At 37.2% G+C, this 11,094-nt stretch overlaps 1 protein-coding gene across 4 annotated transcripts in view; it reads left to right on the top strand.

Annotated features, from left to right (window-relative positions):
• The window catches only part of TLK2 (tousled like kinase 2), a 115,877-nt gene that overhangs the window by 12,270 nt on the left and 92,513 nt on the right, over positions 1 to 11,094 (top strand). The gene's annotated exons all lie outside the window — the stretch shown is intronic.

The following is an 11,094-nucleotide window of genomic DNA, read 5'->3' on the forward strand; positions in this document are numbered from 1 at the left end:
GGCTACTGTGAATACTGCTGTGAACATAGGTGTACAAATGTCTATTTGAGTCCTTTCATTTCTTTTGGGTACCGAGGCAGAAGTCAAATGGCTGGATCATATTAAATTTCATTATTTGGTTGGAGTTTGACCTCCCTTCAGCTCTTATAATGGACAAAGGGCAGCCAAAAATGGTGATTCTTTTTCTTTTAGTTTACATCTACAAAAACCTAAGCTTAGGAATTGCATTAACATCTATAGAAGAACTAGTAATAATACTCATTGCAGTTTTTGCAGATAGTACAGTGGCCTAGGAAGTTGAAGAAATAAGCCATCGTGTAATTTGATGAGTTACATAGGATAGCCTTTTATTTTAGCCAGCTTTAGAACAATAATAGCAATCTATCCAAATTTGGTGTCGTAGAATTTTATTTTAACCAGTATTGTCTTAAATATTAGGTCCTGTGAAGACTGTTAATGTTGCCCACATAAAGAAAATAAGATATTAATATCTGTTGTAATGGATGTGACCTGTAATGACTGATAACTTTGCTTCTATAAGGAGTAAATATGTGACTTTTATCACATAAACTGCTGCCAGAGTTGGTATTAATATGGTTCCTGTTTTGCCTGACTCCAGAGGAATACTAAGGATTAATTGTGGAATTAAAATGTAATCTGAAGGGCTGGCTGATCTCAGGAGATGGTGCCTCCAGCTCAGGATATCTTCTGTTAATTAACTCTAACAGACAGATTTAATGTTGAAATTTAGGAGAAGCTACTAGCATCAAAGCAAAACCAACTTACCCAGTCTGTGTTATGTTAACGATTGACTAGCTAGAACCAAGACACAAAACATTCCATCAATTTCTTATGAACCGTTTGACCCGCTTGTATGATAATCTGGATAAGATGAAGGAAAAGAGACATAATAGCTAAATTGAAGTTTTAATGCTTAAAATTTTCAGCAGTTAGAGTTCAACCAACTTCTATTGAGTCTGTACTAAGTCTAGGTGTTGTGGAGGATTATAAAAAAAAAGAAAAAAAGCAAGATGCACTATATATTCTTGAGGCACTTAGGCCAACATGGACCCAGATGTCTATAGCACACAGCTGAGGGTGAATATAGAGATGTGAAGGTACTGTGAGCCTCAAAGAAGGGAGTGTAGTTTGCTCAGGAGTCAGATTTTGTGTGGAAAAGATGAGACCTTTTCTATGCTGCTCAGAAAGATCACCGTAACATACACCGCGGGTAAACAACCTAAGAAAAGTTCTGATAAAATATTATTACAGAATAAGTCACAGAATGATAGCACAGCTTGGTTTTGAAGCTTAACAAAACTGCTTGGGGTCTAGGGTAGAGGTTCTTTTTTAAAGATTTAATTTCAGTTAGGTATGATATATTTAGTTAGTACAGAACTCAGAAGATTTCAGAGATATACAGTGAAACATCTCTTTGACACCTTTCCTATGTCCATCTGGTTTCCCTCCCTGGAGACAACCATTAACAGTTTCTTTTATTTATATATGTGATAGGATAGGTGTGATACAAATCATATATTTGTTGTATATGTAATATATTTTATATATATATGTGTGTGTGTATATATATGTATATATATGTATATATGTATATACGTATACATACACACATATATATGTATATATATATACATATATTTATATGTATATATATATATATAGGTGTGCAAATACGTTGCTATATTAGCCCCTTCCATTTTTTTTTAAAGTTTATTTATTTATTTTGAGAGAGAGCAAGTGTGAGCAGAGAAGGGGGGAGAGAGAAAGAGAATCCCAAGCAGCCTCTGTACTGCCAGCTCAGAGCCTGTTGTGGAGCTCAAACCCACAAACTGAGATCATGACCTGAACCAAAATCAAGAGTTGGATGCTTAACCAACTAAGCCACCCAGGTGCCCCAGCCCCCTCCAATTTTTAAAAATACAGTGACAAGTATATTGTATATACTATTGTATATTTTGCTTTTTGTGCTTAAAATCTTAGAAGTTGTTTTATAATAAGATACATAGAGCTTCCTAGACCTTTTTCCAGAGGCTGCTTAAATTCCATTGTACAGCTGAACCATGTTTCCTGTTGATGGACATTTAAAATGGACAAGATTTGTTTTTGAAGTTTATTTGTTTAGAGAGAGCACGCAAGTTGGGAAGGGGCAGAGAGAGGGGCAGAGAGAATTCCAAGCAGGCTCCTGATGCAGAGCTCGAACTCAGGAACTGCAAGATCATGATCTGAGCTGAAATCAAGAGTTGGATGCTTACCAACTGACTGAACCACCCAGGTACCCCAGGCTTTTGTTGATATAAGCAGTGCTATAGTGAATAGCCTTGTACATAATGGCATTTCACATGTGTTTATATATGTTTACAGGATAAATCCCTAGAAGTGGAATTGCTGGGTCAAAGGAAAGGAGCCTTTGTAATTTCAGTAGTTATAGCCACATTCCTGTCTGTGGAGAGGAGGAATATAGTTTGATACCTGTCTTTAAGTCAGTCAGTGTTCTGTATCTCTGAATAAAACCATTGGTTACTTCATAGTCAGTTATGGCAAAGGAGTTCATGGACAGGTGTTAGGGTTCTTGAACCTCGTAAAATGGTAGGTAAAATTTGTATACATTTATGGATGTATCTTAGGTAAAATTTGTATATATTTATGGATGTATCTTTTCTGGGAGGTAAGGGTTCTGCAGCTTTCATATATTCTTAAGCAGTCTTGTGACTCAAAATAGGGTTAAAAAACACTGTATAGCAGTTGGTTACCTCAAATTAGAACACATATTTGTCTTTTGCAAGAAGTATTTGAGCATGTAAGTAGTTATTAGAGATGTTGTATGGAGAGTTACTGTGCAGGAGACTTGACTAATTCCCAGTCTTTTGTTATTCTTCCCTCACTCCCTTGAGAGGCCATGTTTTATTTTATTTTATTTATTTATTTGTTTGTTTTATTATTATTTTTTCATGTTTATTTTTGAGACAGAGAAAGGGAGAGCCTGAGCAGGGGAGGGGTAGAGAGAGAGAGGGAGACACAGAAACTGAAGCAGGCTCCAGGCTCTGAGCTGTCAGCATAGAGCCCGACGCAGGGCTCGAACTCACAAACTGCGAGATCCTGACCTGAGCCGAAGTTGGATGCTTAACTGTCTGAGTCACCCTGGTACCCCAACCTCAATCTTAAGGAAGGGAAAGGGAAAAAAAACCCCAAGATGTGACAAATAGGAGAAAAATTAGTAATATGGCAGATTTAAATACACATGTATTGATATTAAATAGTTAAAAGGTCTAGCACTCCAGTTAAAAGGGAATGTCAGGTTAGGTCACTGTTATATGACCCACCAAATGCTGTCTATAAAGAAACCCACTTTATTTTTAATCTGTATCTTTATAATTAAAAGGATGGAAAAAAATACTGTATAAACACTAAGAAGGCTGGAGTGGCTATGTTTGTATTAGACAAAGGAGTCTCCAGAACAAAGAAAATATTGTAAGGGATAATGAAGCACATATCATAATGAAAAAAGGATCAATTCATTGGGAAGACCCAGCAGTCCGAAATGTCTGTGCATCCAGTAATAGAGCAAAGCAAAAACTGACAGCTGAAAGCAGCAATTGACAAATCCATAATTGTAGTTGAACATTGCAACATCCTCTCAATAATTGATAGAATAAGCAGGCAAAAAAAAAAAAAAAAATCAAGGATATAAAAGATTTGGACATGTCTATCAATGGACTGTACCTAATTGACAGTTCTAGAACACCATGCCCACATTCTTTTCAAGTGCACAAGGAACATTTATGAAAATAGATTATGCTGGGCTATGAAACATGTTTCAACAAATTTAAAAGGATTTAAATTATAAGGAGTATTCTCACTACAATGGAATTAAAGAAATCAAAAAGAAAAAGATATCTGGAAAATTGCCAAATATTTAAAAGTTAAATAACATACTTCTAAATAAAAATAACATACTTCTAGATAAACTTTAATTTTGAATTCACAAGGGAAATTAGAATCTATTTTGAACTAAATGAAAATGAAAACACAGTATATCTAAATTTGTGGAATGCAGCTAAAGCAGTGCTTTTAGGAGGAAACTTAAAGGTTCAAAAGAAAGGTCTAAATGACCCATGGTTCTGCCTTCAGAAGCTAGAAAAACAGCAAACTAAGTGGAAGGAAAGAAAGAAAGAGCTGAAATAAATGAAAGAGGCAAATTTGAATAACCCTATATTTATTTTTAAAAAATGGATTTGTAATTAAAAACCTTTCCACAAAGAAAAGTCCAGACTCACATGGCTTTATTGGTAAATTCTATCCATCAAACATTTAAGGAAGAAATGGTAACAAAAATTTCACAAATATCAGAAAACTCTAATGAGGACAGCGTTATCTAGATATCAAACCAGGCAAAGACATGAGGTAAAAAGAAAACTGTAGCTCAACATCCCTCATGAAAGTATAGTCAGAAATCATTAAAAAGTATTAACAAATTGAATCTCTCTCTCTCTCTCTCTATATATATATATATACATACACACACATACGTAAAGGGTAATACATAATGACTTATTGGGTTTAATCCCAGTTACAAGGTTGATTTAACATTAAAAGTCAGTGTAATTCACCATATTAATAAAAAAAAAAAAAAGGCAGAAAAGCCAAATGACCTTGTAACAGATGCATGAAAAACATTTAAACAAAGTTGACTGATCTGTGATAAAAGCTCTCAGCTAATGAGGACTACTAGAAAGGAGCCCCCTCAATCTGATCCAAGGCATTTGTGAAGAACTGGCAGTGGCCCTCATACTTCACGGTAAAAGATTGAATGCTTTCCATCCATTGTCCAGAACAAGTTAAGGATATTCATTCTCACTTCTGTTTAACCTGTTCTGAAGATCCTAGCTGTGTATTAAGGCAAATAAAAGGAATAAGCCTACAGATTGGAAAGGAAAAGTAAAACTATGTTTATTTTTTAGATGTCTTATAAATGACATGATTGCATATGTAGAAAGTTCTAAGTAATCTATAAAAATGCTATTAGAGTTTCAGTTTAGGATACAAGATCAGTTTATGAAAATCAGTTGTATTTCTCCATACTAGGAATGCACAGTTGGCAATTGAAATTTGAAAAGCAATACCATTTACAATAGCATCAAGTAATATAAATATAAAAACATTCCCCAAGAACAGAAGAGAATATTTGTTGCAGTTCCTTGTAGTAGAAGTTACCTTGTATTCTCATTTCATTGTGAGGGCATCGAGATACAAAGGATTATAGAACGCTTACTTGCTCATGAGCACGCCTTTATTAAACACCTATTAAGTAACAGATACTGTGCTGGGGATAGTAGTATATGGTAGTGAATAAAGAAGATAATTCCTGCCCTCATGGAGTTTATAATCTAGTGGAGATTGAAGGAAGAACTAGATTTAGGTCACTGAATTTCCAGCTTTGGCTTAGCATTGTTAAATTTTACTTATCTTTCTATTTTTTAAGTAAACTCTACACCCAACACATGGGGCTTGAACTCACAACCCTGACACCCATGCTCTGCCAGCTGAGCCAACTGAGCCAGGCTGGGGGGAGAGGGGGCTGCAGCTTTAATTAGGTGAATGGTTCAAAGTCTTTACCTTTTGGTTGTATCTGAAATATTGCAACTAGTTGAATAATCTGGTCTCTGTGTGGGCAAACTGTTTTATTGTAATACATGCTTGACAGTTTATAGGGTGAGTAAAACTGGTTGGCTTGGCTTCTTGAACTGTTGGTGGGAATGCAAACTGGTGCAGCCATTGTGGAAAACAGTATGGAGGTTCCTTAAGAAATTAAAAATAGAACTACCCTATGATCCAGGAATCGGACTACTGGATATTTACCCCAAAAATATAAAAACACGAATTCAAAGGGATACATGCACTCCTATGTTTATTGCAACATTCTTTAGTATAATAGTATATAGTATAATGCTAAGTGAAATAAGTCCGTCAGAGAAAGACAACATATGACCTCACTCGTGTAGAATTTAAGAAAATAAAACAAACAAGCAAAGGAAAAAAAGAGAGAGACATAAACCAAGAAATAGACTCTTAACTCTGAAGAACAAACTGATGGTTACCAGAGGGGAGGTGGGTGCAGATGGGGGAAATAGAGGATGAGGATTAAAGAGTACACCTACCATGATTTTAAAAAAGGAAAATGTTTTTTAGAAATAAAAGGATGTGCATCTTTGTCCTTCTAGCGATGAGTCCTTTTTGTGCTGTTGAGATACACATTAAGTTGTGCAAAACTGGGGGCGCCTGGGTGGCGCAGTCGGCTAAGCGTCCGACTTCAGCCAGGTCACGATCTCGCGGTCCGTGAGTTTGAGCCCCGCGTCGGGCTCTGGGCTGATGGCTCAGAGCCTGGAGCCTGCTTCCGATTCTGTGTCTCCCTCTCTCTCTGCCCCTCCCCCGTTCATGCTCTGTCTCTCTCTGTCCCAAAAAAAATAAATAAACGTTGAAAAAAAAAAAAAAGTTGTGCAAAACTGATAGCAATGTGGAAAAAAACAAGACAAAACTCGTTTGGTTGGTTGGTTAAAATTTCATGTTAAAGGTGGTCTGTGAGTAGCCTCCCTATTCCCAAGGGGAAAGAAATGCCTAGTCTTCATTGAGCACCACCTCATAGAAGAGGCGTTGTTTTCTTCCTTCCCCAGTATATAGTATTATTTTAGTTAATCCTTTTATTATCCCTAAGGTGGGTGTTTTTCCCTCTTTTTATCATGGATGAAAAGAGCTCATATATCACAGAGCTCATATATCATATCAGTGATTTGCCCAGTTTCATACAGTGGTTCACTGATTCCCACACCTGTCTGATTTTAAACTGTTGGTACCAGCCGTTCTCAGTAATTCTTCTATTGGTCACACTCCTGAGCCATCTCATTCTTTCCCATTCAGGAAATGCACTTAACAGTTCTGAGTTTGAATCTATTTTTTATTTTATAATTTTTTTAAATGTTTGTTTATTTTTGAGGGAGAGAGCATGCAAGTGGGGGAGGGGCAGAGAGCAGGAGACCGAGGATCCTAAGCAGGCTCCGTGCTGACAGCTGAGAGCCCCATGCAGGGCTCAGACTCACAAACTGTGAGATCATGACCTGAGCCAAAGTCAGATGCTTAACTGAGTGAACCACCCAGGTGCCCCAAGTCATTGATTATATAAACTTAAAATTACTGTGTTACATTCTAGCTTTTGAAGGGGCAGAGAGTGCATTAGTGATGTCTGCCTTTTTGGTTTTGGTCCGCCTGGCTTTTTACAGATGAGTAAATTGAGGCTCAGAGCAGTTGACTTGCCAAAGGTTGTACCACAATCATTAAATGGCAGAACTGGAATTTAGACTACTGACTCCTATGATTATACCAATATATTGGGCTCTGCAATAGAAATTTTGTGATAGTTTCCTGTAAGAGATGGCAATAGGTTTGTTTCTTACAGATTAATTAATGATCTCCTCAAAACAGTAAAAGCCAGGAACTTAAACTTACTGATCATCAAACTTTTTTCACGGTTATGTACTTCTTGCATATTTTGAATCTAGATTATGTTGATCTTTGTTTTTCTCATGACCATTTCTTCTGTGTTGTCTTCACTGTGAATATGCCCCCAGAATTTTGTACAGAACTCCTCTATTTGTAAATATTGAATTTGTAGTTTTTAATCTATAAAGGAGTTTCTAAGCATAAGGAGAAAGACTGAAGCTAAAATGTAAGCTTTCTAGTGAAATATGTAGTAAGTAGTCCGTATGACTTGCTTCTACATGTGTTGAAGTCATATTCCTTTCCCTTACAATTAGTTTTTATTGATTTTTAATTATATAAGGAATGCATGCATACTTTTACAATGATGTAACTGTAATTGCTCTGAAAAGTTTGAGATGTATCTGTGTAGACTTAAAAAATTTTTTTTAATGTTTGTTTATTTTTGAGAGAGAGACAGAAGGCGAACAGGAGAGGGGCAGAGAGAGAGAGGGAAACACAGAATCCGAAGCAGGCTCCAGACTGAGCTGTCAGCACAGAGCCTGATGTGGTGCTCAAACCCATGAACCGTGAGATCATGACCTGAGCCAAAGTCAGATGCTTAACCAACTGAGCCACCTGGGCGCCCCTAGATTTTTAAAGTATTGTACTTATCCACTTGCATACATATTTTTGCATAGAAAACACATGACTGATTTTTGTGATTTTTACAGAAATTGAATCCAGCTATCATTACTGTTCCGCAACTTGCCTATTTTTCACTCAGCAGATGATTTTGAGATCTGCCATTTAGATGTTGCTATATAGACCTAGTTTGGATGATTGTTCTTTCTTTCACTTTCTTTCTTATGTTTGTTTACTTTTGATGGGGGGAGTGAGAGAGAGAGAGAGACAGACAGACAGAGAGAGAGACAGAGAGAGAACTCGCATATGTGCACACTCAGGAGCAGGGAAGGAGCAGAGAGGGAGACAGAAGATCCGAAGCAGGCTCCTTGCTGACAGCTGAGATGTCACCCTCAAAACCCCCTCCCCTCTCAGTTCTAGGCAACTACCAGTCCACTTTTTGTTTCCATAGATTTGCATATTCTGAACATTTCGTATAAATAGAATCATACAATATGTGGTCCTTTGTGAGTGGCTTCTTTAATTTAGCATCATATTTTCAAGGTTCATTTATGTTATAGCATGTATCAGAACTTCTTTTTATTGCCAAATAATATTCCATTGTATGGATATACCACATTTTGTTTATCCATTCTTCAGTTGATGGACATCTGGGTGTTTTCCCCCATTTTTTGGCTATTATGAATAATGGTGCTGTGAATATTCATGTACATATTTCTGTGTGTACATGTATTTATTTCTCTTGGCTGTATTCTTAGTGGTGGAATTGCTGGATCTTATGGTTAAGAGATACTCTGTTAAAGGCTGGAGCTAACGTAAAACTCAAAAGATCTCTTTTGTAAAAAAAAAAAAAAAATTTTTTTTGAAGTTTATTTATTTTGGGAGGGGGAGAGAGAGAGAGAGAGCGAGAGCATGTGCGTGCCTGTGCATGAGCCGGGGTGGGGCAGAGAGAGGAGGGAGAATCTCAAGCGCGCCTCTGTGCTGTTAGCTCAGAGTCTGAGGCAGGGCTCAATCTCACTAACAGTGAGATGACTGAGCCACCCAGGTGCCCCTAAAGATCTCTTATTTTAGTCATTAGTCTAACTATTCGAGGAACTGCCAGACTTTTCCAATATGGCTGCCCTATTTTATATTTCTGCCTGCAGTGTGTGAGGGTTAAGCTTTCTCCATATCCTTGCTGACACGTTATTATCTGTTTTGATTATGTGCATCAAATCTTGAGTGAATTATGTAGACTTTAATAGGCAGGTTTCCAGGAGAGAAGACAGTTAAAAGATTTCTTGTTTTTCTTATTGTTGGGCTTGCTTGTTGTCTGGAAATCGATATTATTAAATTACATGGTTAGAGTTTGGCATGACTGAAATGTTACAAAAAATCATTAATATCAATTAAGGATTTTTTTTGACAGTGTAATACATTTTTGTTTACTTACTAAAAAAAATCATTTAAAATCTGTGTGTGTGTGTGTGTGTGTGTGTGTGTGTGTGTGTGTGTTTGGGTTTTTTTGTTTTTTGTTTTTGGTTTTTTTGGTTGAAGGTGTGTTTTTGTTGTTGTTTTGGCCTGGTATATTCACTGTAAATTTCAGTTAATCTGATTTTTTTTTGGGGGGAGGTTGATTTTTTTTTCAGTTTTTAATTTTAATTCCAGTATAGTTAGCATACAGTGTTATGTTAGTTTCAGGTGTACAATATAGTGATTCAGAAATTCTGTATTACTCAGTGCGCATCATAAGTGTATTCTTTTTTTAAAAAAATTTTTTAAACGTTTATTTATTTTTGAGACATAGAGAGACAGAGCATGAACAGGGGAGGGGCACAGAGAGAGGGGGAGACACAGAATCTGAAACGGGCTCTAGGCTCTGAGCTGTCAGCACAGAGCCCGACGCGGGTCTCGAACTCACAGACCGCGAGATCATGACCTGAGCCGAAGTCGGACACTCAACCGACTGAGCCACCCAGGCGCCCCTTCATTCTTAATGAAGGCTTTTTTTATTTTTATTTTTTAAAAAATTTTTTTTTTTTTCAGCGTTTATTTATGAACAGAGCATGAACAGGGGAGGGGCAGAGAGAGAGGGAGACACAGAATCGGAAACAGGCTCCAGGCTCTGAGCCATCAGCCCAGAGCCCGACGCGGGGCTCGAACTCATGGACCGCGAGATCGTGACCTGGCTGAAGTCGGACGCTTAACCGACTGCGCCACCCAGGCGCCCCGATGAAGGCTTTTTTTTTTAAATGAGGTGTAATTGTCATACAACATTATATTTCAGATAGACAATAAAATCACCCCCCTTTGCTCAAAATTAAATGGAAGTAAAAAATGAACTTCCTTATACCTATGCCACCCAAGTATGTTTGCTACTGTTATTATTAGAGTTAAACCACTTGATTCATTTGAACATTTTTTCGGGTTTTCTAGGATAAGTAGATAGCTTCACTTGGAATCGTGATTGATTATCATAGTAAAGAAGCTACCTCAGTTACCGATAAAAGTTATATTGGAATGGATTGAAATGGTGCTGCCAGGTTTTAAATAAGTCAAATTGTTTTTGTTCTTTACATATTTTTTTTCTTTAGGAGAATGTTGCTGAAAATGATTTTATAAGTTTAAAGGTACTGTACTCCCTGCTCAATTGGGAACATTCTGGAAGTAAGGGGGTTCTGCCAGTTGCTGAGTATGTGTATTATAATTATGCATTCTGAAACTGGAGAAATAACCACATCAGTGTTCATGACCCACTGTTAGGTGGACCTGAGCTAAAACTGTACTGTGATCACCTGACCTCCATCAGCCCCTCTTCTGACTGGTGGACCACAGTGATATTTTGAGTTTTCTGGAATTAGTATCTGTTCAGAGCCAGTGTCTAATAATCCTCAAAATGTCGTTGATGATTTCATTTTCCTCCAGGCGGACGCCTTGGTAAAAGGTGTAGTCCTTTTAGGGAAAGCCTGGAAGAGAAAGATT

This window comes from Lynx canadensis, chromosome E1 (assembly GCF_007474595.2).
Source record: "Lynx canadensis isolate LIC74 chromosome E1, mLynCan4.pri.v2, whole genome shotgun sequence".
In the NCBI taxonomy this organism is placed as follows: Eukaryota; Metazoa; Chordata; class Mammalia; order Carnivora; family Felidae; genus Lynx; species Lynx canadensis.